The sequence below is a fragment of the Denticeps clupeoides genome, chromosome 19 (genome assembly GCF_900700375.1).
Source record: "Denticeps clupeoides chromosome 19, fDenClu1.1, whole genome shotgun sequence".
NCBI classification, from domain to species: Eukaryota; Metazoa; Chordata; class Actinopteri; order Clupeiformes; family Denticipitidae; genus Denticeps; species Denticeps clupeoides.
In genome coordinates this window covers 16,350,797-16,361,870 of record NC_041725.1, presented here as the reverse complement: position 1 = coordinate 16,361,870, position 11,074 = coordinate 16,350,797, and the positions used below count along the sequence as shown (strand labels likewise).

At 45.4% G+C, this 11,074-nt stretch overlaps 1 protein-coding gene across 1 annotated transcript in view; it reads right to left on the bottom strand.

The window, feature by feature from the left end:
• Positions 1-7,332, bottom strand: part of dab1a (DAB adaptor protein 1a) — a 165,125-nt gene extending 157,793 nt beyond the window's left edge. The window contains exon 1 of the mRNA XM_028961441.1: positions 7,063-7,332. The gene's annotated coding sequence lies outside the window, so the exon portion shown is untranslated. The remainder of the gene's footprint in view (positions 1-7,062) is intronic.
• Positions 7,333-11,074: the final 3,742 nt, after the last annotated feature.

The following is an 11,074-nucleotide window of genomic DNA, read 5'->3' as shown; positions in this document are numbered from 1 at the left end:
TACTCTACGGGAAACATCCAGAATGGACTATATGGGGAGATGTTACCATGATATCATATGAATTACTGATGTGGTGGCCTTGTGTAAATGTACAGGGTCAGCTTGCACTATCCACCTTCCACTTCATATACACACAAACACACACGCACATGCACATTTACAGAAGAGATGCTTGTGGCAGTTTCGGTGTTAATGTATTCATAAAAAAGAGAAAGCAAGTCATGGGTACATGTTTAAGTGTGACTCCCATTCTATTTAACCAGCGCTGGCCTAACAGTCCTTGCTCGGTAACTGAGTTCAGCTCCCCAGAAGTTCGTCTGTCTGAGCCAAGTTCTCTCCTCGTCAAACGTGTCCCGTCTCTGTGTGAACACCAGTGCCGGTGGGTACTGCAGTTTACACTGATTCCTGTTCATAGATCAACGGCGTGATACTCACCTGACAGTATGTGTACGTGTGTGTGTGTGTGTGTTTGTGTACTACCTGTACCTTATAATCCTCCTGTCTGCTCCTCCACACCCAGATTTGTGTGTTGCAGGAGAGAAACACACACACTTACTCAGATCCCCAGTGTGTATCAGGCTCCGCCTACCCGCATGTAAATAGATTTAAATATTTCATACTGTGCACTCAGTACACAAGCAGCCATTGTGTTCCGAATACATTGCACACAACAAACACGCACACACAATTTCCCATGGGAACACAACACCTAGTCAGCATCACAAAGACAGAGAATCCAGCCCCTCAGCTGCCCACCCAGCAGAAATAAAAATCATGAAATAAGGAGAACTTCAGCTCAGGAATCTGAACAACGGAGCAGAACACAAACACGGGCCATCAAGAGAACACTCTGCACACACTGCAGAGAGAGATGAAAGAATGACTGGCAGACAGACGTAGAGAGGGAGGATGGGAGGGTGGAGAGAGGAAGAGTCGACCTCGCTGCAGGGAAGCTCTGCTCTGAACACCCACTGTGTGTGTATGTGTGTGTGCGTGCTGTGCTTGTTTCACCTGTTGTCCCTCCAGGGTGAGGGGAGTAGAATAAAAGGGAAAAACTACACACACACACACACACATGTCTGCATGGGTGGGTTCATGCACCACAACCTCTGCAGAGTGTATTTGGGGGATGCGATGGATCAATACACACAAACTAAACTCCTCCCACCTCCTGTATAACTTCATGTAGCGGTGTGTGTGTGTGTGTGTGTGTGTGTGTGTGTGCGAGAGAGAAGGGAACAGGCATGGTTCCTTAGAGCCCCCTGGGCCTGGTGACGCCCGTTTTCTCCTCCCTCTCCAGCGGTTCCTGACGTGTTCTACTAAGAACCCCGATGCTTGGTGGGGGGAAATTCCTCAAAATGGTGCTGAATCTATCAACGTGCAGGTGTTTAAATGCAGACTTCTGTCAGGTGAGCAGGTCACAGTCTGTGTCAGGAAATTATTCGTCCCACCACCATGGTGATGTTACATGCAGAGTGTGAGAAGAGTGAGTACAGACCACTGAGGAGACGAAGAGGATGAGGAGATGTGGTCCAGTCTGCGCTGCTCACCTCCAGGGTTTATTGTCCAGACTCAAGTGAAAGTGAAGTGATTGTCATTGTGAAACACTGCAGCACAGCACACTGTGACATGGTGTCCTTTGCATTGGTGAGCAGTGGGCAGCCATGACAGTCGCCCGGGGAGCAGTGTGTGGGGACGGTGCTTTGATCAAGGGGACCTCAGTGGCACCTTGGCAGTTCATGATTCAAACCTGCAACCTTCTAATTACAGGTCCACTTCCTTACCCGCCAGGCCACCACGGGCCACCACGGGCCTACAAGTGTAATCTACAAAACAGCATTTTCACATACATGGTGGGAGAGGACAGTGAAGTGAAGTGAAGTGAAGTGATTGTCACATGTGATAGACAGCAGCAAAGCACACGGTGCACACAGTGAAATTTGTCCTCTGCATTGAACCCATCACCCTGATTGAGCAGTGGGCAGCCATGACAGGCGCCCGGGGAGCAGTGTGTGGGGACGGTGCTTTGCTCAATGACACCTCAGTGGCACCTTGGCGGATCGGGATTCAAACCGGCAACCTCCTGATTAGGAGTGTGGAGTGTGATGGCGACGGTGTTGTCGTTGGGTTGGTTATTACTGAGCAACTTGCAGGGGGTCCAGTATGTCAGACAAAGACACTGACCAGCCTGTAGAAGCAGGGGTCAGAGCAACTGGTCACCAGTCATTTAAAGTGTGTGTGTTTGTGTGTGTGTGTGTGTGTGTGTGTGCGTACATGAGGTGTATATTTACTTAAGTGCCTTGGGGCACATAACATCATGCTCCACTGTGACCATTAAGTGCAGACCTGTCCAGAGGATGGAATTTTTTTGTCAGGGTGAAAACACACACACACACACACACACACTCACACTCACACACATGAAGCTGGTGCCTGCAGCATCTTATTTCTCACCATCTACATCCTCTTCATGTGACCTGACAAATAAGATGTGATAACACACACACTTCACAGACAGCCAAGGTCAGCCCCTGCCAGGTGAGAACATCTATTTCTCTCTCTCTCACACACACACACACACAGCAACTTTTCTCTGAGTTCCCATCACTCCTTCCCTTCTCTCCACTGGTTTCATATGGGTGGAAGGAGGGAAATCACGCCTTTATACTGAGATATCAGTGTTGAGTATACAAGGTGTGTGTGTGTGTATAAATTTATATTAATATTTGTTTATTTATATATATATAGTAACTAAGAATGAATATATATATAGATTTTTTTTTTTTTTTTTTTTTTCTTAGTTACTGAAAGACTTATCAAAAACTTGTAGAATGCAGAGGCATTTGGTGCTTAGTTTAGTTTACATTTTAATAATCCTCTGAAAATTCACTTCTGATCCCCGTCATGAGCCAAAGTCCCAAATGAACAAATTGTTTGTGTATTTCACAACATGCATTTCTGAACAAGTAAATAAAACATTGGAATAATGAGTAAAGCCTCACTGGCAGGAAACCGCCCCAGGCACAGCACGGAGGAGATAAGTTATTGTCAATACCCACAACCGGTCCAGTACCAACTGGTACCAAATGGCTTTCGAAAAAAAAACATGCAACAAAACCAGCGACAAACCAGCCAGTGAGAGGAGAATAACACGAAATGAATCACTGAGATGAACTATTTTGAAAAAGACAATTTCTTCCAGGCGAGGGTGAGGCATGCTGATGGATCTTCTGCATTATGAGGCTGTAGATCAAGATCAGCGGAATCTCTACACACATTACTAGCCGGTGGGAAAATTAAATAGCTTCATGAGTTTTCCACGATTCCCAGAAAAGAGGAAGCTACAACAAGGGTCATTGGTCAACATGGAAAAAGCTGGACGCCCTGCCCACCGTTTGATAAACGTTTGACTCTCCAGTGTGTAAAAAGAAGAACAGTCCGCAGCGTTTGAGGGTCCATGTTCTTCAGGATATGACTGGTTTACTTGACTGTTCATCACTGGAAATGACAGCACAGAGATAATTCACAGAGCCACAGTTCACAGAGCTGGACAGGTCATCATGGACCAAACGCCTCCAACAGAACTCCATCATGTGAAGAGAAGCTTCAGGTTCACAACATCATATCCATTTCAAAGATGACCAAAACGTCACACGATCTCAGTTAAATGGGAAGCCCCGCCCCAAGCCACTTTTGTGTTTTGAACATGACGAACATGTGTGTTTGGCAATGCCGGTCTGCAGTTCCCTGCAGCTCCACACACCGCGCCATGCGTCGCCCAAACAGGCAGCACTGATGCTGAACGCATTAAACCTGGAGACTGACGCACACACAGAGTATCGATTGGCACAAAGAGAGCCGATATTTTTAGATTTGTGATGTTTTGTTCCTTTTTCTGCATTAATGCAGTCAACAGAACGTGGAGCGCAGGCTGTTTGCAGGGAGGGTGAAATCGATATTCAGTCTGCGCCCTGACTTTGTAACGGGAACAGTGGAGGGGCGACAGTAATTAAAGAGCCGCCCAGTTCAGATCCTGTCCGGAGAGTACGGTATATTTCGAATAATGTTGTATGTTTGTGGGCCTTTTGCAGCAGGCACAGAGCATGACCCTCCACCCGAGTTCAGTCTTAAACTTACATACACTCACATGCACACCTACAGGACACTCCCTAGAGGTTGAAGGCCAACCAGGGTTTGGGAGGTATGGGAAGAAATGAGATAAGACTAGCTGCGATAAGACTAAATGATAAGAACTTGTCACGATGGCTGGACATGGCGAGGAAGAAGGACGCATTCGCATGAAGTCACGAGACAGGGGTTTCACTCCGGACCCGGAGTAGCCCCTGCCGGACCGGATCATGACAGAACTGTTTACTGGCCAGGCCTCAGCAGTCTGGACCTGTGTAAGCATTACAATGTTGACAATTTTTGCGTATTGCAATAAAGAAAAATGTTTACCATGGTTTACTGTTGCTTGAGTTTATTGATCAAATGTCAGCAAAATCCTCCACCCCAAGAGAGATTGGTTACACTGTTTTCCTTTTTATAGAATGTGTGTGTGTGTGTGTGTGTGTGTGTGTGTGTGTGTGTGTATACAATATGAAGGTGAAAGTGAAAGTGACAGGCACCCGGGGAGCAGTGTGTGGGGACGGTACCAAAATCTCAGTGGCACCTTGGCGGATCGGGATTCAACCTTCTCATTACAGGGCCACTTCCTTAACCACAATGCCACCACTGCCCCAATATACATTACAAACTGATATTCCTTAATAAAATACAAAATACAACCAATCCAGAGCCTGGAATAAAGAACATCAAATTCATACAGATCTCCATGTGATGTTTGAGTGTGTGTCTGAGTGTGTATGTGTGTGTGTCTGTATACATGTGTATCCTCGTTAGCTTATCTCTTTTGCTTGTGATAACCTGTCACCATCTGTTACAGATCAAAAGCTGATTGATCTGATTGATCTCCGCCCTCGCTCCTGTATTCAACCTGTTGCTCGCTCGCTCGCTCTGTCTCTCCCCCACACGCGCCGCAGCTTGTCGGTGATGTTAGTAAGTGCTTTGGCGACACTCAACACTGCTGTCTGATCTCCAGGGGAGTGAAGTTGTTATAGTGAAACTGCAGCGCCAGGGATCAGTGATGAGACTTGGAGATCGGTGGAGACACAACGTTAAGGAGCCACCATCATCTCCATCACCACCAATCCCACCTGTCTGTACATTATCATGGCCTATCCTGGCCACATTATGTCTCAGAGTGGACTGAACCAAACCAAACACCATGAGTGTGCCACTAATCCATGTATCATTTGGAGTATGATATGAGTATAAGTACGCTGACTAGCCTGTATGCGGAGCTGATATGTTCAGTACAGTTCTATGTTATTGAATGTTTATGTGATGTTGGTGTTATGGGTTTTTTTTATCATCTGTACCTTCATTTTCAATGTGACAAACCATAATTGAACAGCAGACATGTTGTCGTTGAAGTGTAGCAGTAGTACTGGTTGTGGTAGTAATAATAGTATTGGTGGTGGTGATATTGGTTGTAGTGTTTGTGGTGGTGATGTAAGTAGTAGTGGTAAAAATGGTGATAATATTAGTAGTAGTACTGGTTGTAGTCATATTGGTAGTAATAATTGTATTTGTGGTGGTAATATTAGTAGTAGTGTTTGTGGTGGTGATGTAAGTAGTAGTAGTGGTAAAAATGGTGATAATATTAGTAGTTGTACTGGTTGTGGTCATATTGGTAGTAATAATAGTATTTGTGGTGGTGATATTGGTGGTAGTGTTTGTGGTGGTGATGCAAGTAGTAGTAGTGGTAAAAATGGTGATAATATTAGTAGTTGTACTGGTTGTGGTCATATTGGTAGTAATAATAGTATTTGTGGTGGTGATATTAGTAGCAGTAGTAGTGGTGGTGGTGGTAATATTAGTAGTAGTGTTTGTGGTGGTGATGTAAGTAGTAATAGTGGTAATTATAATAGTGGTGATAATATTAGTAGTTGTAGTGGCGATGATAATAGAAGTAGTAGAAAAGATGGTGGTAATATTGTTAGTTGTAGTGCTGGTGGTGGTAGTAATGTTTCAGGGATGTGGACAGTAAGCATTACTGATTATAGATTACTGATTGATGTTAAACCCCACTGGGTAGAACCAACAGTGGTGACATTTAAAGACACATTTCATACAGCACAACACACACCAGAATCAGCACCACCAGGACCAGCAGCATCAGCAGATAACAGGAGAATTCAGAGCTGAGTCACGGTGATGATCAAAAACCCACATCAACATCTCACCCTGTCTGTCTGTCTCCCTGAGTCTCTGCATCTCCATCTATCTCTCTTTCTCTCTCTCCCTCTCTCTCTCATCTCTCTCCCTCTATGTCTTTATTTTTCTCTTTTTCTCTCTCTCCCTCCCCCTCTCTGTCCCTCTCTCCCTCTCTCTCTCTCCATCTCCCTCTCCATCTCTCTCATCTTTCTCTCTCTCCCTCTCTTTCTCTCTCCCTCATATCCAGCTCTCTCTCTTTTCTCTCTGTCTCTCTCTCCCCCTCTCTCTCTTCTTTTTCTCTCTCTCTCTTACCCTCTCTTTCTCCTCTCTCTCTCTCTCTCTCTCTCTTTCTCTCTCAGTCTCTCCCTCTCTCCATCTCTCTCTCTTTTCTCTCTCTCTCTCTCCCCTGTGGAGAGAGGGGACAGCGTAATGCACTGCTGTGGGAACTGATTATATGCAGTAGTAATGCAGAACCGGTCAGCAGAAGACTCTACTAACACACACACACACACACACGCACAGGTTGCACTTCATTTCAGAACATTCTGATTAGAGGGTCTGAACTGGACCATGGAGAGTGTGTGGAGAGTCAAATACTCAAAGACACACACATACACACACACACACACACACATTCTCTCAACTCAAGACCCAGTGCTGCTGCAGCCATTATTACAAAAAAGATCTGAGCGTGTGTGTCCACTTCTCACATACAACACAGCAACAGTCACAACCTTCCCACCTCCTGACCCCACATCCAGCCAAGTAAAGGGGAGCCCTCACCTGAACGCAGGCGTCTCTCACACGTCCTCCTCGCCGACACACGCACCTGTCCGTTCCTCCTCTCCTTCCTCGGTGCAAAGAAATGAGAAAAAAAATCTGTCTCTCCTCTTCCTCCTCCTCTTCCTCCTTTTGGCGGCGTTCGGCTCGGTTGGGAATCCCAGATGCAGATAGGAATCCTGGTTGCCGCGGCAGCAGTGTCAGTGTAAGCGGTGAGACTGGCTCAGTGAGGGAGACCACAGGACTGAAGAGGGGAGGTAGCATCGAGCCGCGCACACACATTCACAGCACATCACCCCTACCTTCCACAGCCCTACCACATTCTCTCTAAAAGCTGCCTCTCCTGTACCGAAAATTCACTGCAGCTGAGAGGTTGCGGCCCGGGTTCGAGTCTCACCAGTCGCACATTGTCCTGTTCCGCACAAACTATTCAGGGCAGTGGTGCCCTAGTCGTTAATCGAATGGGTTGAAGGTTCAAACCTCGAGCCGCCAAAGTACCACGCCCATACACTGCTCCCCGGGTGCCTTTCATGGGAGATGGTTAAATGCAGAGAACAGATTTTGCTGTGTCTCACCACTTTTAGCATCCAGCTACATGGCCCCATCAGTGGTGGGGCTGGGTGGAGATCCCAAAAACATCACCACCTCTCATCAAGATCCAAGTCCAAGGGGCTCATTTCTCACCAGCAGTACAATGATTAGTGAAAACTGTTGACACGTGTCACAAAGAGGGAATTATCCGGATAGGCCTGGGAATGTCGTGACGCTGTGTGGTTTCCTGTGTTACAAATGGTGGAAAGGTCAGAATCCGGAGAAAAGGTTCCACCGTTCTCGCGCCAAGTGGTCGTGAAAGTCATTCGAAGAGTCCAGCTCATCCCCAGACCCTAAATCACAGGTCCCACTCTCCTCCATCCATTCTCCCCCCATCCTTCCATTGCAGAGTAAATCTGCCCGTCCCTCAGAGTCCATCTCCCTCCTTTTCCATCACGCAGACTGCTCAACAAGGACACGGCACAAATCAGTCCAACGATGTTTCCATCTCTGCTCTGCTGCGTTGCTATGGTCACTGCAGTAACCTGGAGCAGAGAACAGGTTCTCTGGGGTAGAGAATGTGGAGAAAGTGGAAAGGATGACAGTTTTGTCTCAAGCCTGCAGATAAAATCAGGTGTAAAAAAAATAATTACAGCTTCACAACACGTGATTACAGCATATGTTTTTACAGCATTAGAATCAAATTATTACAGCAACATGATCATTTTAGTTCTGTTATTGATTAGAAAGTAACAGTACTTTTCAAAATTGTGTTGATAAAGTTTTAGCTGTGTTATATTAGCCTCATAAAAATTTTATTACATAATTATAAATGTGTTATTATATATTAATAACTATTAAATATTAAGAAACAGATCTAATGTTATTAAAGAGTTATAGATGTATTACTATTGTAACAAAACTATGTTATTTCAGTAGCATAATTCATCATATCTTTTTTAGGGCTAGAATTCTATTGTGTTATAAATGAATTCTAACATTCTTTATTTTAATTAAAGACATGAAACTTTTTCATTACAAATTGTGGAGGAACTAACGAGTCCAGAGGTTCCAGAACCCCCCTCTCCACACTGCAGTGAAGGGCGGGACTAACAGGTGACCCTGTACATTTACTGATGCTGTGGTCAGAATGGACATCAGTAGACTCCATTTCTGTATGTGTCTACAGGGAGGAAACTATGTAATAACATTACACATGATAACATTATCATTAACATTACTGACTGTGTATGTGTATGTGTGTGTGTGTGTGTGTGTGTGTGTGTGTGTGTGTGTGTGTGTGTGTTGTATGCATTTTAAGTGATGATCCTGTCATAGAGAGGTGACTGAGGGTTTAGAGGTTAAACACCGACACTGGTTTTTGCTGAAACAGCCAAAAAGAACCTAGTCAGGCAGCAGGGACAGTGTGTGTGTGTGTGTGTGTGCATGTGTGTGTGTGTGTGTGTGTGTATATATGTTTGTTCTGGAGTTAAACTGAGTGTTTTTAATAATTCAGGTCACTCATAGAGTAAAGCAAAACACCCTGTATGGGAATTCAGACATGCACACATGCACACACACACACAGCTATTGACTGCATTTTGTAAGGCAGTGACCCTTAATTGTGTCTGTAGCTCTGTAGATTCATGAGTTACAACAAAGACCCAACACCACCACCGTCCAACACAGAAGACTGATGATCTTCTTAAAGAGACGGCAAATGATCTTTAATTCCCGCTCTCCCACCCATCCCAGAGTACCAGGTACAAATCAATACATATTACCGCCTACCGCCCGGACACTATCCCACACACACAAATGAAGCTGTCTGCTGCAGAGCCTGCAGTTTGGGGCACTACCTTCTAATCAAAATAACAGGGTCAGCAGGCAGCCTGGAGGTGAACCCTCTGCTGCATCTCTTCCATTATCAGCACCGGTAGAGGATGAATAAAACATGGAGACAATAATGCCTGGGACCCCATTATAATTCCACACTCACACACAGTTATAATTATCCACCAACGAGCGGCTGATAAGCTGGGGAGATGCCAGCACCAGGAACATAGGTCCACAAATACCAGTGCAAGTACTGCGCAAAAGTGTCATGGGTCTGAGTCGGCTGTCCGACATGGGAACGCGGAAGCGGGCTGAAGACGTTCGCTTCAGCACAGGTGTGTACTCAAGTGAGGAACGCCTCCGTTTCTCAGGCATCACGCTTGCCCGAACCCTGAACATCGGTGGGTGTTAACTGCGTACCTGCGTTTGAATGTTAAAAGCGAGACTCGCCTGAGTTCTCCATCATCGCATGCGACAAAAAGGCACTGATTCAAACCGGCGAAAACTAAACCCCCATTTATCTAAACTGCTTGCCGTAAGAAAACAAAACAACATGGAACCTTTCATTTTTGTTTTAGTACTGACTAAAAAGTTTGCACTGTAGATATATGTACTGTATATTATACTTTATTATATTTGCACCAGATGTGTAAAACGGCGGTTTGATTCGTTTAAAGAGGACTGCTGCTTTCGCCTGCTATCTCCCAGTCGCAGAACATCAAAGCAGCAAGAGGCAGCCATCAGGTTTCCATCCCAAGCAGATGATGCATCGAGGAGTGATGATCCAGGGAAACCAACCAGAAGGAGAGAGACAGACCAGAAATCCCCACAGATGGTCAACATGGTCCTGGCGTAGCCATCTTCACCCAGATGCACATAAACACAGTTCAGGAGTGCTCTGTGTTTGTGTGTCTGCTTTGATAAGATATGTACACCGCAGTCGGCATCGCGGGGAAAGTTGAAGGGAAGCGTTGGAAATGCGGCGCAGATAAATCACAGATGTCACCGGGTGGTAAATATTTGCATGCGCTAATTGGGATCATTTACGCAGGAAATGACAGAACAAAGGCATTTAAGTGGTGCACAGAGCAATGAGCTGGTGTGTGTGTGTGTGTGTGTGTTTGACAGCTTAAGCACACATTGTGTATTACTGCTCTAATTGGGCATGGTTTAGTAACCCTATGGAACTAGAGTCAGACTGCAATGTGATGATGTTACAGAAGACATGGAAAGGAAATTCTCCAGCAGCATTCACCACCCGGTACGACTTGTTCCATTCCTGTCCAGCCACACCCCTGTGGGTTCTCATCCAACTGGACACATAAGGGACGAGGAAGGTTAACTTTTACTCCTCAAGATGAGCTTTCAGATGTGCACATTTACAGGATCCTGCTAATAGTTGTTGATTTTAAAAGTTGATTTTCCAGGCTGAGCCTGCTCAGGTTAGAATTATCATGCTGCCAGAATGGTCTATTCACAGTATACGTATTCGTGAAGATAATTCTGGTGCCGTGTTCTCTCCAAGTCCTACTGAAATCTTCATCTGAGTTTCTCGTGATGATGTCATTATTCTGTGTCCAGAAGAACCCTCTATCCTTCAACATGAAGGATGCTTGGATGTCTGGTCCTTTCTGCTCCTCATTACACA